General features: G+C 41.1%; 1 non-coding gene across 1 annotated transcript; it reads left to right on the top strand.

Annotated features, from left to right (window-relative positions):
- The first annotated feature begins 17,942 nt into the window (after nucleotides 1-17,942).
- On the top strand, nucleotides 17,943-18,068 carry LOC126945136 (small nucleolar RNA SNORA27). Its single transcript, XR_007722312.1, has one exon. It is a non-coding gene; the product is annotated as a small nucleolar RNA SNORA27 (small nucleolar RNA).
- The last annotated feature ends 6,877 nt before the right edge of the window (nucleotides 18,069-24,945 follow it).

The following is a 24,945-nucleotide window of genomic DNA, read 5'->3' on the forward strand; positions in this document are numbered from 1 at the left end:
GAGACAGGGTTTTGCCATGCCAAGGCCCAGGCTGGTCTCGAACTCCTGACCTCAGGTGATCTGCCCGACTCGGCCTCCCAAAGTGCTGGGATTACAGGCATGAGCCACCGCATGTGGCCCTAGGAACACATATTGAATCTTTGATTTAGGTTAATTCTCAGAAAGCCCTCTTGTGTCCAGTCTGTCCTCACTGGCCTCTGTCACATCTCTCTGTTCTATACTGTCCTCTCAAGATGGCGGCTGCCATAGTCCCATTTGTGCTGAACAGCACAGTTGTTCAATAATGCAGAATAATACAGAACATCTAAGACTTAGGAATTTATAAAGAAAAGAAATGTATTCGCTTATAGCTCTGGCAGCTGGAAAGGCCAAAGTCATAGCATTGGCAGGTTTGGTGTCTGGTGAGGTGAGGCCATTCTCTTCTTCCAAGATGGCACCTCACAGACTGTTGTCCTCCGGAGGGGAGGAAGGCTGGAGGCTCCCATGGCAGAAGGTGGAAGGGCCCAGAGGCACAAGGGGGCCAGACTCATTAAAGGTTCCACCTCCTAATATGTTACAATTGTAATTAAATTTCAACATGAGTTTTGGAGAGGACAAATATTCAAACATTAGCAGCAACCTACCTGGAAAAGGACCACCCAAATTCTCTATCACATTCTCTCCTCTGTTGCTAAATGCTGCTTTCTTACCTTACAAAACTAACCACCAGCCAGCCAGGCAATGCATCTAAAAAGATCAAGTCCAGCCCTGCACCCTTGGGCTAAGTTACCTTTTCCAGAGGTATTTAAGCAGCTATTCAGCCCCGACCAGCCCCAGCTCAGAAAGGATTAATGATTTTTTTGTTTCGTTGGACTCCACCTGTGAGGGAGTAATAGTATCTCCATTTTCTACCCTCAAAGTAAATCAGTCTTTCTAGGGAAAAGTAGTACTAGAAAGATGAAGAGCTAGGTTTTTTACATATATATTTTTAATTCCCTTAGTTCTGAATTTCATTAACTTTGTGTTAATATTGTGACCAAAATTAATTTTAGACCAAAGGAAAAACCATTATTCCTTGTTTCCCTTAAAATATATTTTACCTTGAAACTTGGCAAGTAGAAAAATGCAATTCACTACAAAAGTGGGCATTGCTAATTTGCAGTATTATCTGTAGAGAAGTCTCGAGGGAAAAAAAAACAGAGAATTATAGAGAAAAATTCAGACAAGAAAAAAATAAGACTAACACACACCAAAAAGAATAGCACTGAAGACCAAAAGGAATGGTTGTATAATATTTCCTCGTAAAAGGCCAAGTAGTAAATACTTTCAGTTTCAAGCTCAGTGGATTATACCAACATCAATACCCTGATTATACTGTTAATATATATTTGACTTATATATATATATATAAAAGATATTTGACTTTTTAAGTTTTGCAAAACGTTACCATTGGGGGAAACTGGGCAAAGAATATAATCTCTCTGTGTTATTTCTTACAACTGTATGTGAATATACAAAGATGTCAATCAAATTAACAATATACATTTTCAGCTTTGCAGACCATATGTGTTCTCTCTTGTTAAAAAATCAATTCTACCATTGTTGAGGGCAAGCAGCCACAGAAAATATGTAAATAAGTGTGTGTGGCTATGTTCCAATAAAACTTTACTTATGGACATGAAATTTGAATTTCATATAGTTTTCTTTTTTTTTTTTTTTTTTTTTTTTTTTTGAGATGGAGTTTCACTCTTTTGCCAGGCTGGAGTGCAGTGGCGTGATCTTGGCTCACTGCAACCTCCACCTCCCAGGTTCAAGCAATTCTCCTGCCTCAGCCTCCCGAGTAACTGGGACTACAGGCACATACCACCACACCCAGCTAATTTTTGTATTTTTAGCAGAGATGGAGTTTCACCATGTTGGCCAGGATGGTGTCGATCTCTTGACCTCATGATCTGCCCGCCTCAGCCTTTTAAAGTGCTGGGATTATAGGCATGAGCCACCGTGCCTGGCTGAATTTAATACAGTTTTCATGTAGTACAGATATTTGACTTTTTATTTTTTTCAACACTTTAAAAATGTAAAAACCATTTCTAGCTCATGGGCAGCACAGAAAGAAATGATATTTAGATGTGGCCCATGGGTCATAGTTTGCTGATCTCTGACCAAAAGAAAGCAGTGTACTCGAAGCATTATCTCTGCTTTCAAAACAATAGTATGGGTACTTTAGGGAAACTTTAGACAGGAATGTTTTTCTCTTTCCTGCAGTCATTAAATCATTAAACAACCCCCTGGCTACTGGGGGAAAAAGACGGTAAGGGAATGTGAGACATTTAAAAATATGAAGGAATCTGTATCTTTCCTCAATGGGGCATTTTTTTTTTTCTATCTAGATATTCATTAGCCAATGGCCAACAAAAGATGTTGACGTGCCTTTTTGTAGCACTTTGTCTTTATACGTTTAAATGCCAAATATGCATCTCCTTAGGCCAAGTAATTTTATTTCTATACATTTTTCTCACAGATGTAAGCAAAAATATTTCGTGGTGCCTGGCCACAAAATTGAAAGTTTTATTACAAAAGTTGGGGTTCTCTAAATAAATAGAACCAATAGGAATTCTATCTATACCTATCTATCTATCTGTCTATATATATATATATATACACACACACACACACATATACATATATATATACATATACATATATACAGTCATGCACTGCTTAATGATGGAGATGGCAATTTCATCACTGTATGAACATCATAGATTGTACTTTGAGAGGCCAAGGCAGGAGGATCACTTGAGCTCAGGAGTTTGAGACCAACCTGGGCAACATGGCAAAATTCTGTCTCTACAAAAATACAAAAATCGCTGGTGGTGTGCACCTGTAGTCCCAGCTACTCACTGGGCTGACGTAGGGGGATCACTTGAGCCCTGAGCCCAGGAGGTCCACGCTGCAGTGAGCTGTGATTGCACCATTGCACTTTAGCCTGGGTGACAGAGAGAGCCCCTGCCAAAAAAAAAAAAAAAACACAGAACAAAGTGAAGCATGCATTCAAAGAGAAGACCATAATACCAAAGCACACGATATGGTTTGACTGTGTCCCCACCCAAATCTTATCTTGAATTGTAGCTCACATAATCCCCATGTGTCATGGGAGGTATCTAGTAGGAGGTAATTGAATCATGGGGGAGGGTCTTTCCCATGCTGTTCTTGTGGTAGTGAATAAGTCTCACAAGATCTGATGATTACATAAATGGGAGTTCCCCTCCACAAGCTGTCTTGCCTGTCACCATGTAAGATGTGACTTTGCTCCTCCTTCATCTTCCACCATTATTGTGAGGCCTCCCTAGCCATGTGAAAATGAGTCAATTAAATTTCTTTCTTTCATAAACTACCCAGTGTTAGGTGTGACCTTATTAGGAGCATGATTACAGACGAATACAGCACATTTACCCAAGCATGAGGGTGGGAGGGGGTTGCTGACACTGTGTAGCATGTGCTGGAGGGAAGGGAAGCTTCCTACAGGTACAATTCATAAAGCTGGTGCTTCAGTAAAGTCTGGCAGAGACTGAGCATCTAGATCCCAAAACCATGAGGTAATCAGCCAGCAGGACAAGAACCACAGAAGACAAAAGAGGATCTACAAAATCTGACAGAAGGGGCACCCAGATGGGGCTGGAACAAGGATTGCTCTTTTGTCAACATTGACAAAAGGTTGCTCTCAGTTTCATTGCAAAGGATAATTGGCCACTGAGTCAGAACCCACTGTACATGATGTGAAATTTGTTAAAAAACACCTATGTATATGAATATGTATCAGCTTAGACAAATACAAGAGCATGAGTGTGTATCAGTTTATATTAAATATATAATAATAGCTAGGCTTTATTGAGCATTTATTATGCCAGCACTAAGTGTGAGTAAGCCTCAATTGGGCTTCTAGAGCACCAAGAGGCCAGTCTGGAGGAAAGAGAATCATGAGTTAGATAACAAAGGGAACAAAAAGAGGGAGTGGATACTTCAATTCATGGCAGTGTTCAGTGCCTGTAAAATTTATATCTTGGATCTTGAAAGATTCCTCTTATTGTTAAAGTAAATCTCCTCGTCATGAGAGCTGGTCACTTGCTCTGATTAGAGCCGACAGTGAGATTGGAATAGGTGGCTTGCCTATCTTCTCCAGTACACTGTGAGCTTCTTGAGGCAGGAGCCACAACTTGCTCATCATTGCAAAAGACATTTGATGACAGGTGGATGAATGAATGGATGGACCTGGCAGCAACTGAGTAACTAAGCTGGAAATGCTATGATTGTGCTATGTTTTGACAGAGAATCATACTGCCAGGTAGAACAGAGTAGCAAGCATCCACAGGAACATTAAGGGTGGATTTGATTTGATTTTTCAATCCGCCAAGATTCTTTCAGAGTTTTGTATAGTGAATATATAGTGCCCTTTCTTATTCTTTTTTTTTTTTTTTTTTTTTTTTTTTTGAGATGGAGTTTTGGTCTGTTGCCCAGGCTGGAGTGCAGTGGAGTAATCTCAGCTCACTGCAAGCCCCAACTCCTGGGTTCCAGCGATTCTCCTGCCTCAGCTCCCGAGTAGCTGAGACTACAGGTGTGCACCACCACTCCCAGCTAATTTTTTGTATTTTTAGTACAGACGGGCTTTCACCATATTGACAAAGCTGGTCTCAAACTCCTGACCTCGTGATCTACCCACTTCAGCCTCCCACAGTGCTGGGATTACAGGTGTAAGCCACCACACCCAGCACATTTTTCTTTTTTTAATTTTTTTCCAAATTCTCCCAGATGATCCTGATAGTGTGCCCTTAAGATGGGAAAAAGCAGGTCTCCTTTCACAGACTGTAAAATCCATGAGTGCAGGGATCTTGCTTCCTTATTCCTTCCTGTCTCTTGATGGAAGTGCCCAGACCCTGCACTTACTTAAATTTTTCTTTTTGAAATAAAGAATGCAATAATCTGGTTATTTTTTCTTTAATTTTTTTAATCCAGTCAATAATGATTACGTTTGTTTGGTAGAGATCATGGGGGCATTCTGTAACTGTCTAGAGTCTTTCAGTCCACATTTACTATACAAACACTGTTGTTTGGATTCTAATTTACTGAGATGTATGCGACTTTGAAGGTAGTTTATTAAAGAGCTGTTTCCAAAAATATTTAACTGTGTTGTAAGGACACTCTGAAGATGCATATATCAGGATTCAGGAGGGTTTTTTGTTGTTTTGTTGTTGTTGTTGTTGTTGTTGTTGTTGTGGTGTACTGCTTTGTTTTGTTTTCTTTTTGAGACAGTCTCGCTCTGTCACCAGGCTGGAGTGCAGTGGAGCCATCTCGGCTCACTGCAACCTCCACCTCCTGGATTCAAGTGATTCTCCTGCCTCAGCCTCCCAAATAACTGGGACTACAGGCGCATGCCACCATGCCCAGCTAATTTGTGACAGGGTTTCATCATGCGGGCCAGGCTGGTCTCAATCTCGTGATCTCATGATCCGCCTGCCTCAGCCTCCCAAAGTGCTGGGATTACAGGTGTGAGCCACCATGCCCAGCCTAGGGTTTTATTATTTCATAGATATACTTCATGGAAGTTAGGAAGACAGGTCATAGCTACCAGAAAAGCTATGTGAGATCATCCTTGCTTTCAAATTTTAAAAGCAGGAGGGCTGGAGTGACTTTCACAAGGTTAAAAAAAAAATTAAGGCTGGGCCCGGTGACTCACGCCTGTCATCCCAGCAATTTAGGAGGCCAAAGCAGGCAGATCACTCGAGGTCAGGAGTTCAAGACCAACCTGTCCAACATGGTGAAACCCTGTCTCTACTAAAAATACAAAAGTTAAGTGGGTGTGGTGGCACATCCCTGTAATCCCAGCTGTTTGGGAGGCTGAGACATGAGAATCACTTGAACCCGGGAATCAGAGGTTGCATTGTGCCAAGATCGTGCCACTGCCTTCCAGTCTGGGCAACAGAGTGAGCCTCTGTCTCAAAAAAAAAAAAAAAAAAAAAAAAAAAAAAAAAAACTTAGTAAGTGCTAGATTTGAGTCTAGATGTGTCTGATTTCAAAGACCGTGATCTTTCTATTCGTGATCTTTCTATTCGTGATCTTTCTATTCGTGCAGAGATCAAGATTCAGCCTCCTCTTTTGTCATAATAATAAAATTCCAAATTTTTACCTAGGCATATAACCACTCAGAATAAAGGACACATCTCAGCCTCCCCTATAGTTAGGTATGGCCATGTCATGAAATTCCAGGTGTGAGAAGAGGTCATCTATAGTGGCTGCTAGGAAACCTTTCTAAGAGGCAGTCGCCATGCAACTATGGACTCTTCTTTCTCCCTTTCTTCCTCCTGCTGGCAGGAGCAATGGTAGCCATTTTGGACAATGAGGTAAAAGCCATGTATCAGGTGTAGAAAATGCCTGAGCCCCTGTAAACTGTGAAGCTGCCATACTAGCCCTGAAATATCTGTCTCTACACTACATCTGTGTAGGAGGAAAAAAACACTTTCATTGTTTGAGCCAATGTTTTGGGATGCTTTTGCAGCTGAACTCAATCCTATTATACTGTTCCAACACAGTCCTTCCAATCTGTCATCATTTTGAAGACAGAAGTCCTAAAACTAGTATCAATAATAATTTCACCTAAAGAACATCTTAGGGGAATCAGGTTGCATAGGATAATACTCATAGATATATAGCTTGTTCAAAGAGAAAACATAATGGAATTCTTCCTGAAAAAAACGGGGCTGACCTCTGTATTTTGGTAAACACTAAGATTCAATACTCACCAAAATCAAATGTTGACTTCACCTTGCTCAACATGCACGCCCAAAACAATAAACTAAGATGGAATGTGGAGAAGAGAGGGCAAGACAAAGGCCCTACCAACTTCTCCATAAGTATAGCGTGTGCATTACCTCCCAATAACACCATTAAGAAATATCAGAATTGGGCCAGGTGTGGTGGCTCACGCCTGTAAACCCCTGGGAGGCCGAGGTGGGCAGATCACTTGATGTCAGGAGTTCGAGACCAGCCTGGCCAACATGGTGAAACCCCATGTCTACTGAAAATACAAAAATTACCCAGGCGTGGCAGCACGCCCCTGGAATCCCAGCTACTCAGGAGGCTGAGGCAGAAGAATCGCGTGAGCCTGAGAAGCGGAGGCTGCAGTGAGCCAAGATCTCACCACTGTACTCCAGCCTGGGTGACACAGCAAGACTCTATCTCAAAAAAACAAAAAAATTAAAAAATATATATGTAGCAGAATTGAAGCCAAGTAGGTAGTTTTAGATTATAAATGTATTGAGGATGCAATCAAAACAGCATCTTTTATGAACATTATATTACATGTAATATATTTACATGGTACTTAATTAAAACTGTATTTCCTCCTCTTGCACTTTCAAGAGACTTTACTAAAAATGTTCTTTGTCCATTTTAGGCAAAGAAAAAGTTATACTGGGGAATTTTTAAAGACTATCTTGGAAAAACAACAAAAGGAGAGCTGAGGCTTACAGCCTTTCTACCTCATTCAGAATCCTAAAAAAGTACCCTACATGGCATTTCAAAATTGGAGATATAATGCTATAACATAAATGAACAGTTCCTACTGAAATGTTGTAAAGGAAGGTACCAACGTCATTATTATTATTTTGTGCTAAGTTTTAAAAATTATTTTTACATTATAATGTTCTTGTGATATAGAAAACATCACTCTAAAATATTAAAATAATATTAACTTTAAAATTTCCTCATTTTAAAAATTAAAAGATTTATAAAAGTCAGTAACTATCTACTTTAAGGTCTATATTTGTTTCTTAAGCATGGTTCTTTCAGAAATTTCCAATTAGTGATGACCTTCAAATGGGTCATTTTGACTTACTCTCAAATATTTTCTCTTATAATACTTGGCTCGTTCATTTTCAATTTAACTTTGGAAAAGAAAAGTAATTTTTTTTTTTAACTGCAGAGAACAAGTAGAAACTATTGATGGGCCTATATATTTCAAGAGGTTCCTAAACCATGTATCCCAAGGGCTAAGTCTAAATATAAAATCACATTTGTAGCTGTTCAATCAATTTTTGACATAATGACTCTTGAGAAGTTATGCTGCTTTTTAGACAACCATTTTTTTTTTTTTACATTTAAAATTGGTGGATTTTATGTAATTTTTACCTACCTCAAAAATACAAAAATATATAATTCATGTGCTTTTTTTCCAAAACTTTGAATGTCTTGATTGCCAGGACTATATATCATTAATGCCTGTCACAATCCCCAAAACATGATAGATATTTAATAAAGAAAGAAATAAGCGAATGAATGAATGAGCAATTGGTACAGAACTCAATGTCCTATGAAACTCAACAGAAACCATAAAGAATGCTCTACAAACCCTATGGTTGCCTTAAATGCTGAAAATACTTCTATACTAGGATCACTGAACTTTCTTTTTTCTTTTCTTTTTTTTTTTTTTTTTTTTTTTTTTTTTAATTAGACATAGTCTCACTCTGTTGCCAAGGCTGGGGTGCAGTGGTGCAATCTCGGCTCACTACAATCTCCACATTCCAGGTTCAAGCAACTATCCCACCTCAGCCTCCCGAGCAGCTGGGATTACAGATGCCCGCCACCACATCTGGCTAAGTTTTGTAATTTTGTTGGAGACAAGGTTTCACCATGTTGGCGAGGCTGGTCTCCAGCTCCTGACCTCAGGTGATCCTCCCGCCTCGGTCTCTCAAAGTGCTGGGATTACAGGCATGAGTCACCGTGTCCAGCCAGGATCACTGAGGTTCTTAAAGGACATTTTGAAGTTCACGGAGTGTCCTGTTTTCTTGTCAGTCAGTTTTTGTTTGTTTTTTTGTTTTTTTAACTTTCATTTTAGGTTCAGGGATGCCTGTGAAGGTTTGTTATACAGGTAAACTCACGTCATCGGGGTATGTTGTACAGATTACTTCATCACCCAGGTATTAAGCCTAGGACACAATAGTTGCTATTTCTGCTCCTCTCCCACCTCCCACCCTCCACCCTCAAGTAGACCCCAGTGTCTGTTGTTCGCTTCTTTGTGTTCGTAAATTCTCATCATTTAGCTCCTATTTATAAGTGAGAACATGCAATATTTGGTTTTTCTGTTCCCGTGTTAGTTTGCTAAGGATGATAGCCTCCAGCTCCATCCATGTTCCCACAAAAGACACGATCTCCTTTTTCATTCCATGGTATACGTAGAACACATTTTTTGTTCTAAAACACATTAAATAAATATGTTATAAGAAGTGTGCTGGGCGCAGTGACTCACACCTGTAATCCCAGCACTTTGGGAGGCCGAGGCGGGCGGATCGCTTGAGGTCAGGAGTTGGAGACCATCCTGGCCACGACGGCAAAACTCCATCTCTACTAAAAATACAAAAGTTAGTCGGGCGTGGTGGCAGGCGCCTGTAATCCCAGCTACTCGAGAGACTGAGGCAGGAGAATCTCTTGAACCCGGGAGGCGAAGGTTGCAGTGAGCCGAGATCGCACCACTGCACTCCAGCCTGGGTGACACGGTAAGATTCCTTCTCAAAAAAAAAGAAAAAGTGATAGTTTGACACTATAGTTTGAGGTCAAGTTATACTCTCCAATTTACCTGACAAAACAGTTTCAAGTCAAAGCATCGAATGGAACAAATTTTTATTGTGAGCCATAATTGAGTGCACTCAAAATATTTTCCTTACATATGTGCACCAAGACAAACGGATGAAGAAGTAATGTCTTCTATAACTTTCCAGTGTGTTTTTCACATGTGCTATTTCCACAAGCACACTCACATCTAGGCTTGCTTCATCCTAAAGGTGTTTCTCTGAGCTCTACTGTTATTTTTGGTGTGCAGTTTGGGGGCAAGATAACCAACCTGCCAGCCCCCAAATGGCTTGGAAATTAATGAAGAAGCTGACACAAAAAGAAAACCTCACCTATCAAAGAATGATTTCCTTGCACACCTTTCTCACCAGCTACCACCCACAGTTAAGTCTTCTTGTCCTCTTTTGGCAAAGACAGTAAAACCTTCCTATATCTTAGATACAAACTATGTCTTTACTTGCTATTTTTTAGTTATTACTTATGGAAGTGTGTTTTCATTTTTTCAATTGATATATTTTTTATCTTTGAGCATTGTGAGGATTTATGGCTTGAGAGGGATGACATCATAATTTTTTCCACTAAAACAAATGGATTTTGTTTTTTTTCATTTAATGGGTTTTTACTTAGCGGCAGGGTTTTCGGGAATGAATGAAAGTCACTAAACAAAAGTTAGTTACACAGATTCTTCTCCATGCAGAAATAGGCCAACAGGTAGTCTGTCTTTCTTTCTCTCTCTCTCTCTCTCTCTCCCCCCTCTCTCTCTCCTCTCTCTCCTCTCTTTCTCTCTGTCTCTCTTTCTTTCGATGGAGTCTCGCTCTGTCACCAGGCTGGAGTGCTGGAGTGCAGTGGTGCTATCTCAGCCCAATGAAACCTCTGCCTCCCAGGTTCAAGCAATTCTCCTGCCTCAGCCTCCTGAATAGCTGGGAATACAGGTGCACGCCACCACACCCAGCTAATTTTTGTATTTTTAGTAGAGATGGGGTTTGACCATGTTGGCCAGGGTGGTCTCCACTTCTTGACCTCGTGATCTGCCCACCTCAGCCTCCCAAAGTGCTGGGATTACAGGCCTGAGCCATGGCGCCTGGCCTAGTCCTTCTTTCTTACTTAATCTCCGTTACTTCCTTGTCACATGTTAGACAGAATCTTAATATGGCCACCAAGATTTTCTATTCCTCTGGTGTACGTGGCCTGTGTAATTCTTAGTACTGTGAACATGATGGGTTTTACCCCCATGATTAAGTTATGTCAAGTAGCACAGTTGACCTTAAAATAGGGAGATAAAGAGATGGCCACTCACCTGATCACCAGAGACTTTCTAAAGCACAGTTTTCTCTGGATAGTTGTAGAAAAAAAAAAAAAAAAGTCAGAGAGACTCAAAGCATGAGAGAGATTCTATTTGCACAAACTTCTCAATTGCTAAGATGGAGGAACCACATGGCCAGAACCTAGGAGCAGACTGTAGAAGTCAAGAATGGTCCATGGGCTGGACACGGCGCATGGTGGCTCACACCTGTAATCCCAGCACTTTGGGAGGCCAAGGTGGGCAGATCGCTTGAGCTCAGGAGTTTGAGATCTGCCTCGGTAATATGGGGAAACCCCATCTCTACAAAAAATTTAAAAATTAGGGTGGTGGCATGCACCTATAGTCCCAGCTACTTAGGGGGCTGAGGCAGAAGGATGGCTTGAATCTGGGAAGTTGAGGCTACAGTAAGCTGTGATTGTGCCACTGCACTCCAGACTGGGCAACAAAGCAAAATCCTGTCTCAAAAAAAAAAAAAAAAGTCCCTGTCCAGCAACCAGCCAGACAACAGCAACCTCAACTTTACAAAGCAAATGCACTCTGCCAACTACTCACGAGTGCTTGGAAAGGCATCTTTCCCCAGTTGAATCTCCAGATTAGGGTACAACCCAACAGACACCTTGATTTCAGCCTCATGATATCATTAGCAGAGAACCCAGCCTCACTATGCCAGCTTCTGACCTGCAGAACTGTGAGAAAATAGAGTGTTGCTTTCAGCTGCTAAGTTTGCAGTAATTTGTTAGACAGCAATCGAAAATTAATATATCCCATATTAGCTAGAATAAATCCAGTTATGGTTTTATAAAAGTATTTTAGAAACTGCAGAATCTCAGAATCATAAAATCACAAAGGTATATTTTTCACTCGTACTAACATCTAGTGGGAGTCATCAGAGGGGCTCTACTTAATATAGTCACTCAAGGCCAGACGTGATGGCTCATGCCTGTAATCCCAGCACTTTGGGAGGCTGAGGCAGGCGGATCATTTGAAGTCAGGAGTTCGAGACCAGCCTGACCAACATGGTGAAACTCCATCTCTACTAAAAATACAAACATTTGCTGGGCGTGGTGGCATATACTTGTAGTCTCAGCTACTCAGGACTGGAGACAGCTGAGACAGGAGAATCACTTGAACCCAGGAAGCAGAGGTTGCAGTGAACTGAGATCATACCATGGCACTCCAGCCTGGGTGACAAAGCAAGACTCCAGCTCAAAAAAAAAAAAAAAAAAAAAGTCACTCAGGGACTCATGATGCTGGAGGCTTGTATGATTTTAAGATGCACGTCTATGATTGCTGGAGGAAGCAGAGCTAGAAGGTTTTACGCCAGCAATTAAGTGTGCAAGCCTGGGTGGGACACACATTCCTTCTGCTCACTGGCACCCAAGACCAGAACTGGTCCCATGGCCCTGCCTGGTGATAAGGGAGCTAAAAAGTGTAATCCGTTTGTGTGCATAAGAAAATGGAACAGGATAACCATGAATGATATTAGCTTCAACCACTGCTTCTTTGCTCCTTTGTCTCCTCACTTCCAGATTTTGGTAGATTCTGCCCAATATCAGGCATATGGGGCTGGATGGAAAAACGCACTCATTTGAGGTATCAGACTAGTGGTGCACAGGATTGATGAATCAAGCCCACAGGCATATGCAGTAAAGACTACACACTGTAAATTTTTAAATTTGTTGCCAACATTTAAAATATCAGAACGTTTCCTATAAAAGTTGGGATCTAAGGTTTTTCTCAAAACATTTGGAAGATCTTGCAATGATCTATTTCAAAGAAGGAGGTGGAACTATTAATATACAGATTGATCTACAATGTTTCCTAAAGTGTACTGGGATGGTCGTGGGTTTGTATTTTGAGAGAGGGTCTCACTCTGTTGCCCAGGCTGGTCTCGAACTCCTGGGCTCAAGTGATCCTTCCGCCTTGGCCTCTCAAGGGCCGTGAGTACAGGCATGAGCCACTGCACCTGTCCTAAAGAAAACTTTTATATGAGAAAAAATCAAATAAAAAATGTGTATAATTTGTTCCTACATATAAACATATTTGAAAAGATCTAGAAGAATATATACATCAAACTATATAAATCATAGGTACCTATTGGGAATGAATTGAGTTGGGGGGATTCCACAGCACCCCAAAATTTAAACAAAGTGTATTATCTGGCCAGGAAAACTCATCAAGTTTGGATGCCACCTTAATAGAGATGAGAACAAGCTTAATGTCTTAAATTGAGAAAGTCTTACTATTATACCATTTATTTTTAAGGATGTTGATTTTCTTAAATGTAGTAGAATAAAATTTCAATTCACTAGGGCCTTCACATAACCATTTTATGAATTCTACACATAAGAAAAGGACAGACAAGAGAACAACATAGGCAGGAAATTTTTTAAACTTTAGGGTATAGCTGGGCACAGTGGCTCACACCTGTAATTCCAGCACTTTAGGAAGCTGAGGCGAGTGGATCACCTGAGGTCAGGAGTTCAAGACCAACCTGGCCAACATGGTGAAACCCTGTCTCTACTAAAAATATGAAATGAGCTGGATGTGGTGGCGAGCACTTGTAATCCCAGCTACTTGGGAGGCAGAGGCATAAGAATCGCTTGAATCGGGAAGGCAGGGGCTGCAGTGGTCGCGCCACTGCACTCCAGTTTGGGGGATAGAGTGAGACCCTGTCTCAAAATAAATAAATAAATAAATAACTTCAGGGTATCTTATAAGCCAATACAAATCCACAGTGATGTGTATTTCTGCCTATTTAATACTAATTGGTAGCAGTCATAAGATTGATCTGGAGACACTAAAAAAATATAAATCATCAAAGACAGATTTGACAGACTTGACGTCTGTTTCAATCTATAGTGGACAGCTATGGCTGTGTCTGCCCAGCAGCCTTTCCATCTTCTGGAATTATTGAGAATTACTGATCACCATCCTCCTTTCTTTTTTCTTTTTCTTTTTTTCTTTTTCTTCTTTTTTTTTTTTTTTTTTTTTTTGGATACAGAGTTTCACTTCGTTACCCAGGCTAGAGTGTAGTGGCAGGATCTCAGCTCATGCAACCTCTGCCTCCTGGGTTCAAGCCTCCCAAGTAGCTGGAGTTACAGGTGCGTTACACCAAGCCCAGCTAATTTTTGAATTTTTCGTAGAGATGGAGTTTCACCATGTTGGTGAGGCTGGTCTCGAACTCCCGACCTAAAGTGATCCACCTGCCTAGGCCTCCCAAAGTGCTGGGATTATAGGTGTGACCCCCACACATGGCTACCCATCCTCCTTTCTAACACTTCAATTTCCTTTTGGAAATCTACCCCTCACCTATTGCATCCAGAATTGCTGATCGGTAAATCTAGGCATATGCCCCTATAGGAGAAAGAATAATGTTTGCCTCCCCCAAAGATGTTCATGTCCTAATCCATGACTATGTTATGACACATGGCAAAGGGGAATTAAGGTTGCCAATGGAACTAAGGTTGCTAATCATCTCACCTTAAAACAGGATCTGTGGTTGGTACTAGGGGAGTGTCATCATGAGGGTTCTTAAAAATACAAGAGGGTGGCCTGGCACAGTGGCTCACACCTGTAATCCCAGCACTTTGGGAGGCTGAGGCAGGTGGTTCGCTTGAGCTCAGGAGTTCAAGACCAGCCTGGGCAACATGGTGAAACCCTGTCTCTACCAAAAATCCAAAAAAAACCCAAAAGCCATGCATGGTGGCATGCAGCTGTAGTCCCAGCTACTCAGGAGGCTGAGGTGGAAGGATGGCATGAGCCCAGAGGGTGGAGGTTACAGTAAGCTGAGTCACACCACTGCACTCCAGCCTGGGTGATAGAGTGAGACCCCATCTCAAAAAGAACAAAAAAAGAGGGAGGCAAAAAATGAGAATCACAGGGAGATGAGAGAAATGGAAGAGCGAGAGTAAGAGAGGGATGCAACTCTCACTGTTAGCTCTGAAGACGTAAGAAAAGATGTAAGAGCCAAGGAAAGTAGGCAGTCTCTAGAAACAGAGAAAGGCAAAGACATGAATTCTCTCCTAGAGTCTCCAGATGGGAACACATCCTGGCCAATATTTGATTTCAGCCCAGTGTCAGACTTCTGGCCTCCAGTGTCAGAAAATAATAGATTTGTGTGGCTTTAAGCCAGGCGATTTCCAGTCACTTGTTACAGCAGCAACAGGAAGCTGATACACGAATACTCGCTTCTGCTACTGCAGAAACCGGGCTGGGATTTCTGGCAGGTCGTGCCTCCTATTACCCTAAAATGGAAGCTCAGCAGCATCTCTGCTCTGCTCTTCTGCCAGTTTGACTCAACCTTCTCTTCCTTTGCATGACTTTCAAGAATCCCTCTAATAAAAGTAACCTTTGGTTACAGCTGATTGGATTTGGACTCCTATCACTTGCAATTAAGAGACCTGATTCCAAGTGGGGCATGATGGCTCATGTCTGTAATCCCAGCACTTTAGGAGGCCGAGGCGGGCAGGTCACTTGAGGGCGGGAGTTTGAGACCCTAGCCTGGCCAACATGGTGAAACCCCATCTCTGCTAAAAATACAAAAATCAGCCAGGCATGGTGGCACATGCCTGTAATCCCAAATACTCAGGAGGTTGAGACATGAAAATTGCTTGAACCCAGGAGGCAGAGGTTACAGTGAGTCAAGATCATGCCACTGTTCTCCAGCTTGGGTAACAGAGTGAGACACTGTCTCTAAAAGATTTAAAAAAAAAAAAAAAAAATCCTGATTTCATTTGCTAAATCAAGCAGAGGACCATTTGTCAATAGATGTTTCATTTGCAAGACTGAAATAATTGTAGTGATCGTTAACTCTTAGCTAACCAGTTAATGAGAGTAAGTAGAAGTGCCTGTGGGTAGTCAAGATTTGAATTTGTTTTTATAAGATTTCCTTATACCATTATTTCACTGAAAAAGAGAGTAAGAGCAGGAGAGTAGGGTAGGTAAGTGCCTGGGCTCTGGAGTCATGCAGATCAGAGTTCAAATCCCATCTTCTCTGCTTACAAGCTATGTGTGTGACCTTCAGCCTGTGACATATTGGAAAGCAATCTTCATTCACAAGGCCACCAGTCTTCCACGTGGTGTTTTGTTCTCCTTGTTCCTTTCTTTCCTTTTTTTTTTTTTTTTTTTTGACAGAGTCTCATTCTCTTGCCCAGGCTAGAGTGCAGTGGTGTGATCTCAGCTCACTGCAACCTCCATCTACTTACTGGGTTCAAGCAATTCTCCCTCCTCAGCCTCCTCAGTAGCTGGGATTAGAAGTGCACACCACCGCACCCAGCTAATTTTTGTATTTTTAGTAGAGAGGCGATTTTGCCATGTTGGCCAGGCTGATCTTGAACTCCTGACCTCAAGTGATCTTCCCGTCTCAAGTGCTGGAATTACAGGCGTGAGCCACCACGCCTGGCCTGATCTCTTTTTTTCTGACTACTGCCTCTTGTTCCTCAATTTGTTCTAGGAGTGTTTATCTATTGCCCTCCGACCCTAAGAATGGAAATGTGTTAACATTTCTTATGCATACTTTTCTCACCTGTGGTATGGATGATGGCACACAAGCTTTGAAGACCGAATGAGACAATATACGTAAATAATTTATACAGGTGCTGACACCTAGCAAGAGTACTCAATAAATGCTAATTAACAAAATAAAAGCAGGGACAAATGAGCCTCATTGAGCCTTGGGCTCCTTATTTATAAGAAAGCATTGACATCTTTCTTACATATGTTGGTAGGACTTAAAAAGATGAAGTATTGGCTGGGTGTGGTGGCTCATGCCTGTAATCCCAGCATTTTGAGAGGCTGAGGTGGGCAGATCACCTGAGGTCAGGAGTTCAAGACTAGCCTTCCCAACATGGCGAAACCCTGTCTCTACTAATAACACAAAAATTAGCCAGGCGTGGTGGCAGGCGCCTGTAATCCCAGGTACTCAGGAGGCTGAGGCAGGAGAATTGCTTGAACCAGGGAGGTGGAGATAGCAGGGGGCCAAGATCATGCCACTGCACTCCAGCCTGGGTGACAGAGTGATACTCCATCTAAAAAAAAAAGAAAAAAAAGATGAAGTATTTTAAGTGCTTGCCTGGCACACAAATTTTAGTTTCCTCAGTATTGCTCTTCAGGGATGTAAATGTGGCAGCATCAGCATGAACTGGTTCTTTTCTTCTCTCTGGTCCAACAGCATCCTCATTCTCTTTCTGAGAGTAAGGCAAGATGTGAGGTCTGAAGCTCTTTGCCAAATATGTAATCACGTTATCTTGGTTAATCCTTCTTCAGTTGAAGAACGAGAGGCAATGAGTACTTCCTGATTTTCCAGAAAAGTAACTCCTCGGACCTGTTCTATTCCTACCATCCCCCAAAAGCCAATCACTTGGCGGATGCTTCCGGATGAACTACTCCACCAACTCTGGGACTTTAAATTCTCTGCTTTTCAATCACTGCTTTGCTAAAATTTCATATAGGCATTGACCAAGAAGTTGAGGGCAAGGTAATTTAAAAGAACAAAAGAGGCTGGGCGCAGTGGCTCTCCCCTGTAATCCCAGCACTTTGGGAGGCTAAGACAGGAGGATCACTTGAGGTCAGGAGTTTGAGATCAGCTTGGCCAGCATGGTGAAACCCCATCTCTATTAAAAATACTAAAATTAACTGGGCATAGTAGTGGGCACCCGCAGTCCCAGCGACTCAGGAGACTGACCCATGAGAATAACTTGAACCTGGGAGGCGGAGGTTGTAGGGACCCAGGATCACACCACTTGCACTCCAGCCTGGGAGACAGAGCGAGACCCTGTCTCAAAAAAATAAAAAAGATTCCCCATTGAGACATATGAAAAACTAACACACAGTTTATCTGGGTTACTATCATCTTTGTTAGCCCATAAGCTATGCAGGTATATAAGATGTATCTCAATTCTATAATTATATCATTGGGGGAAAATGTAAACATTTTTCATGGTACATGAATTGAAAGTGATTTTCAAAGTAGTTTTGTCAGGGAAAACATTACTTCTGGTTTACTTCATATATTTTACTGTGTATTAAAATCTGGTAGAACCCCCTATTCACTTTGCCAATTGGAATTATGTCTTTATTGATCATTCAAGTGGGCAAAGGAAATATGCTTCAAAAACTCAGGCAAACTGGGTGTTTGTCTTGTATCCTGTCAGAGGAAGCAAATTGAAGTAGGAAAAAAAAAACCCTGATAGAAAATTTTTAACTCTAAATGTGGAATAATATTGAATTAACTGAGAAAAAATATATATATAATCAGCTAAAGGAAATACTTTGCTATGAATGATTAATGTTTCATAGCAAAGTTACAGGAATCATAAATCTAAATCTAATGCATTTAAGGATTAACCTTACTTTACTTCTAATAAGCTTTGTGGTCTGCAGCTTATTATTTTTTTTGTTTTGTTATTTGTTATTCTTAGCTATTTTGTTATTAGTTGACACATAATAATAATATATATTTGTGGGGTATAGTGTGATGTTTCAATATATATATACACATTGTGTAAAAATTAAATCAGGATATTTACCATGTCAATCACCTCATACATTTATCATTTCTTTGTGGTAAGTACATTCAAAATTCTCTCTTCTAGCTATTTCAAAATATATAATACAATATTGTTGGCCAGGTGCAGTGGCTCACGCCTGTAATCCCAGCACTTTGGGAGGCCAAGCCGGGCAGACCACCTGACGTCAGGAGTTCGAGACCAGCCTGGCCAACTGGTGAAACCCCAGCTCTACATTTTTAGTATTGTATTTTTAACAAAACTTAACTGGTTGTGGTGGTATGCACCTGTAATCCCAGCTCAGGGAGGCTGAGGCAGGAGAATCACTGGAACTCGGGAGACAGAGGTTGTAGTGAGCCAAGATCATGCCACTGCACTCCAGCATGGGCAACAGAGCGAGACTCCATCTCAAAAAACAACAACAACAACGACACAAAATATATTGTTAACAATAGTCACCCTATTGTGCAGTAGAACACAAGAACTTATTCCTCCTACCTAACTGTAACTTTGTACCTGTTGACCAATCTCTCCCTATCTCCTCCTCTCCACTAACCTCTGCAGCCTCTGGTAACCACTATTCTACTCTCTACTTCTGTGAGATCAACTTCTTTAGATTCCACATAGGAGGGAGATTATGTGGTATTTGTCTTTCTGTGCCTGGGTTATTTCATTTAACATAATGTCCTCCAGGTTCATCCAGGTTGCTGCAAATGACAGAATTTCCTCCTTTTTAATGGTTGAATAGTACTCCATTGCAGATAGATAGATAGATAGATAGATAGATAGATAGATAGATAGATAGATATACACACACTTACATATTATTTATCCATTCATCTGTTAATGGACACTTAGACTGATTTCATACCTTGCCTATTGTGAATAGTGCTGCAATAAACATGGGAGTGCACATGTCTCTTTGACATATTGATTTCATTTCCCATATTTATTTCAATCCTGGTAGTGAGATTGCTGGATCATATGGGAGCTCCATTTTTAGTTCCTTGAGGAACCACCATACTGTTGTCCATAAGGGCTGTACTTATTTACATTCCCACCAACTGTGTACGAGGGTTCCCCTTTCTCCACATCTATGCCAACATATGTTTTTTGTCATTGTGATAGTAACCATTCTACCTGGGGTAAGATGATATCTCATTGTAGTTCTGATTTGCATTTCCCTGATGATTAGTGATGTTGAGCATTTTTTCATATACCTGTTGGTCATTTATATGTCTTCTTTGAGAAATGTCTATTCAAGCCTTTTGCTCATTTTTAATTGGATTGTTTGGGGTTTTGTGCTATTAAGTTGTTTGAGTTCCTTATACATTCTGGATATTAACCCCTGGTCAGATACATAGTTTGAAAATATTTTCTCCCATTCTGAAGGTTGTCTTTTCACTCTGTTCATTGTTTCCTTTGCTGTGAAGAAGCTTTCTAGCTTTAAATAATCACATTATTTTTTCTATTTTTGCTTTTGTTGCCTGTGATTTTCAGGTCTTATGCAAAAAAAAAAAAAAAAATCCTTCCATGGACCAATGTCAAGAAGCATTTCCCTATGTTTTCTTCTAGTAGTTTTGTCATTTTATTATTTCAGGTCTTACATGTAAGTCTTTAATTCATTTTGAGTTTATTTTTGTATATGGCGATAGATAGGGATCCAGTTTCATTCTTCTGTGTAGGGAGATCCAGTTTTCCCAGCATTATTTACCAAAGAGACTGTCCTTTCCGCAGTGTAGGTTCTTGGCAAATTTGTCAAAAATCAGCTGGCTATAAGTGTGCAGATTTATTTCTGTGTTCTCTATTCTGTTCCATTGGTCTATGTGTCTACTTGTATGCCAGTACCATGTGTTTTTGGTTACTATAGCTTTGTAATATATTTTGAAGGTAGTGTGATGACTCCACCTCTGTTCTTTTTGCTCAAGACTCCTTTAGCTATACAGGACCTTCTGTGGTTCCATACAGATTTTAGAATTGTTTTTTCTATTTCTGTGAATAATGTCATTGGTATTTTGATAGGGATTGCATTGAATATGTAAATTGCTTTGGGTAGTATGAACATTTTAACAATATTAATTCTTCCAAGCCATGCACATGGGATATCTTTCCATTTATTCGTGTCTTCTTCAATTTCTTTCTTCAATGTTTTATATTTCACCTCTTTGATTAGATTTATTCCTAAGCATTTCGTTTTGTTGCTATTGTAAATGGGATTGGTTTCTTGATTTCTTTTTCAGATCATTCACTATTAATGTACAGAAATGTTAAACCCAAAATTAATAGGAGGAAAGAAATAATAAAGATCAGAACAGAAATAGAGACTTAAAGGCTGGACATGGCGATTCATGCCTATAAATCCCAGCACTTTGGGAGGCCAAGGCAGGTGGGTCGCTTAAGCCCAGGAGTTCAAGACCAGCCTGGGAATTATGATGAAACCCCATCTCTACCAAAAATACAAAAATTAGTCAGGCATGGTGGTGCACACATGTAGTCCCAGCTACCCAGGATGCTGAGGCGGGAGGATATTTTGAACCAAGGAGGCAGAGAATGGAATGAGCCGTGATTATGCCACTGCACTCCAGCCTAGGCAACAGAACAAGTCCCTGTCTCAAAACAAATGACAAGAACAAAAAAATCAATTCGAGAAGTCCCAAATCTTACCATCAAAATCATCTAAATCAGGCTTGGGTGCAACTCTGGGTATGGCGAATCCTGAGACAAAAATTCTCTTCATCTGTGGAAATGTGAAAGTATAAAACAAGTTATCTGCTTCCAAAATGCAATGATGGGACAGATATAGGACAGGCATTCCCATTCCTATAGAGAGAAAATGGAAAGAATAAGGGGGTCATTTGTCCCAAGTGAGTTCAAAATTCAGCAAGACAAGGCTAGACATGGTGGTTTATGCCTGTAATCCTAGCACTTTAGGAGGCCAAGGTGGGTGGATCACCTGGGGTCAGGAGTTCAAGACCAGCCTGATCAACATGGCAAAACCCCGTGTCCACTAAAAGTACAAAAATTAGCCAGACATGGTGGTGGACAACTGTAATCCCAGCTACTTGGGAGGCTGAAGCAGGAGAATCACTTGAACCTGGAAGGCAGTGCGGTTACAGTGAGCCGAGATCACACCCCTGCACTCCAGGCTGGGAGACAGAGCAAGACTCTGTCTAAAAAAATAAAAAACCTCAGCAAGACAAATTTCATTAGGTCTCAAGGCCTGAAAATAATCCTCAAAGGGCTGATGCTCTGCCTTCTGAGCCTATAGAAGCCCTGTCAGTCTTAGGGATGTCCTCAGAGTCATTCTTCCTTTTTCTTGAAGGGAACACATGTTTGAAACTCGGTACCTCTATGAGTTCATATCCTGCCCGTGACATTTTGGAAGTCCAACACCTTCGCTTCATTTCATTCTGCCTCTGACCCTTTCAGTTCAGGGAGACAGTGCTTCTGCTGATATAATATTCTCAAAACTTTGTGGGTCTCCTGTGCAACTCACAGAGTCCACACCATCAGGTAAGAGGGTTCTCCACAGCCCTTTCCTGGATAATCTCATCTCTATTCCTGGCTTCTGATAGGATGGCTGATTGCTTCCATTAGCCAAATATTCAGTCTTTTTAGAAACAAGAGACGGCAGTCAGAATCAAAAAGATGAGGCCAGGCGTAGTGGCTCACATCTGTAATTCCAGCACTTTGGGAGGCTGAGGTGGGTGCATCAGTTGAGGTCAGGAACTCAAGACCAGCCTGGGCAATGTGGTGAAACCTCCATCCCTACTAAGAAATACAAAAATTGACTGGGTGTGTTGACACGTGCCTGTAGTCCCAGCTACTCTGGAGGCTGAGGCATGAGAATCGCTTGAACCTGGGAGGCAGAAGTTGCAGTCAGTCAAGATCCCACCACTGTACTCCAGCTTGGGTGACAGAGAGAGACCCTATTTTTTTTTAAAAGTTCAACCTCTTTAGCAAATGGTTTTCCAGTCTCTCTATGGGAATTCTCTCCAGAGCATGTTTTAGCATCTTTTGAAATATAGATAGACTGGGATTATTTCAAATCACCAAGTTCTGTCTCCTTCTTGCTTAGTAGTTCTTTCCTCAATTTAACTCTTTCCTCTTGCATTTTATTATAAATGCAAGGAGAAATCAGGCCACACCTTCAACACTTTGCTTGGAAATCTCCTCTGCTAAATGGGCAAATTCACTGCTTACAAGTTCTACTTCGCACAAAATAATAGAACACAATTCAGCCAAGTTTCCTGGCACTTTATAACAAGAATCATCTTTCCTCCAGTGTGCAATAATTTTTTTGGTTTCCTCATTTCCTTTTTTAATTTTTACTTTTATTTCTATGGTTTTTTTGTTTCCTCATTTACTTCTGAGGCCTCAACAGAAGCACCTTTCATTATCATATTTCTACAACAGACTATTTGTGACAATATATGTGTTCTCTAAAACCATAGCAGTTTTCATTACCAGCCTCTTCCCTTCTTTTTGAGTTCTCATCAGTATATCTCCCTTAATGTCCATATTTCCACCGATAAACCCTTCAAGGCAATCTAGCCTTCTTCTGTCAATGCCTCAAAATTCTTTCAGCCTCTACCCACTAGCCAATTTCAAAGCCACTTCCACATTTTTAGGTTTTTCTTTTTCTTTCTTTTTCTTTCTTTCTTTCTTTCTTTCTTTCTTTCTTTCTTTCTTTCTTTCTTTCTTTCTTTCTTTCTTTCTTTGTGTGTGTTGTTGTTGAGACAGAGTCACCCTCTGTCAACGAGGCTGGAGTGCAATGGTACAGTCTCAACTCACTACAGCCTCTGCTTCCCAGGTTCAAGCAATTCTCATGCCTCAGCCTTCCAAGTAGCAGTGACTACAGGCACATGCCACCACACCGAGCTAATTTTTGTATTTTTAGTAGGGACAGGGTTTCACCATGTTGGCCAGGCTGGTCTTGAACTCCTGATCTCAAGTGATCTGTCCGCCTTGGCCACCCAAAGTGCTGGGATTGCAGTCATGAACCACTGTGCCCAGCCAATTTGTAGGTATTTTTTTTATAGCAGCATTCCACTTCCCAGTACCAAAATCTGTATTAGGTTCCTAGAATTGCCATAAGGAAATATCACAGACTGGCTGTCTTAAAATAATAGAAATTTGTTCTCTCATAATTCTGGAGGCTAGAAGTCTAAAATCAAGGTGTTAGTTGGGTCATGCTCCCTCTGAACTTTCTAGAAAATAATTCTTTCTTGCCTCTTCTAGCTTCTAGCTGCAACTGGCAATTCTTGGCATTACTTGGTTGGTGGCAGTATAACTCCCATTTTTTTTTAAGAGTTTTCCTCTGTCACCCAGGCTGGAGTGCAATGGTGTGACCTCAGTTCACTGGAGCTGCATCCTGCGCCTCCCAGGTTGAAGTGATTCTCAACCCTCAGCCTCCTGAGCAGCTGGGATTACAGGTGTGCACCACCATGCTCAGCTAATGTTTGTATTTTTAGTAGAGACAGAGTTTTGCCATGATGGCCAGGGTGGTCTCAAACTCCTGACCTCATGTGATCTACCCACCTTGGCCTCCCAAAGTGCTGGGATTACAGGCGTGAGCCACCGTGCCTGGCCTCTGCCTTCATCTTTACATGTCTCCTTTCCTAAGTATCTTGTCCTTGTCTCTATCTCCAAATCACCCTCTTCTTTCTTTTATAAAGACACCAGTCAGTGAAGTAGGGTCACTGCAAGCATGTATGACTTCATCTTAATTTGATTGATTACATCTGCAAAGACCTCGTTCACAAATATGGTCACAATCACAGACACCAGGGGTTAGAATGTGAACACATTATTTTAAGGGACACAATTCAACCCATTATGATAACAATGATAATAATTGATTGGTTGGTGATGATGATGACGAAGATGATGGAAAAAGAGGGAGAATAAGAGAAAGAAGATGATAAAGATAAATAAGTAATTATTGAGCATTTATTAAGTGCCATGTCATATGCAAAGTACCTTACCTGAATTATTTCATAAAATCTACCTAAAACCCCTATGAGAAACATAACATAATCACCTTATCTTCACTTTTAAATCAAAAAGACTTAGACTATGAGAGGGTTAAGACCATTACTCAAGGTCTCTCTACTGGCAAAGTAAATCTGAGATTCCCTCCATTTCTGTTGGAATTCTGAGCCTAGACTCCTAACCACAATGCTCTCCTGCCTCTAATGATACTATGTCCTATTCTTTAGGAGCCCAAAGCCAGATAAATGAATATACTTAGGTTTTTATCTGCAGAAAAAGATACACCAATTTTTGCCCAAAGTGACACATGTTGATTGTAGGTGGTACACAGGTGCAGGTCACACAGAGAAGATAATACTCCCCTCCGTGAATTTTTTCTTTTTTTTTTGAGATGGAGTCTTGCTCTCTTGCCCAGGCTGGAGTGCAGTGGCACAATCTTGGCTCACTGCAACCTCTGCCTCCTGGGTTCAAGCGATTTTCCTGCCTCAGCCTCCCGAGAAGCTGGGATTACAGGTGCGCGCCACCATGCCCAGCTCTTGT

This window comes from Macaca thibetana, chromosome 20 (genome assembly GCF_024542745.1).
Source record: "Macaca thibetana thibetana isolate TM-01 chromosome 20, ASM2454274v1, whole genome shotgun sequence".
NCBI lineage: Eukaryota > Metazoa > Chordata > Mammalia > Primates > Cercopithecidae > Macaca > Macaca thibetana.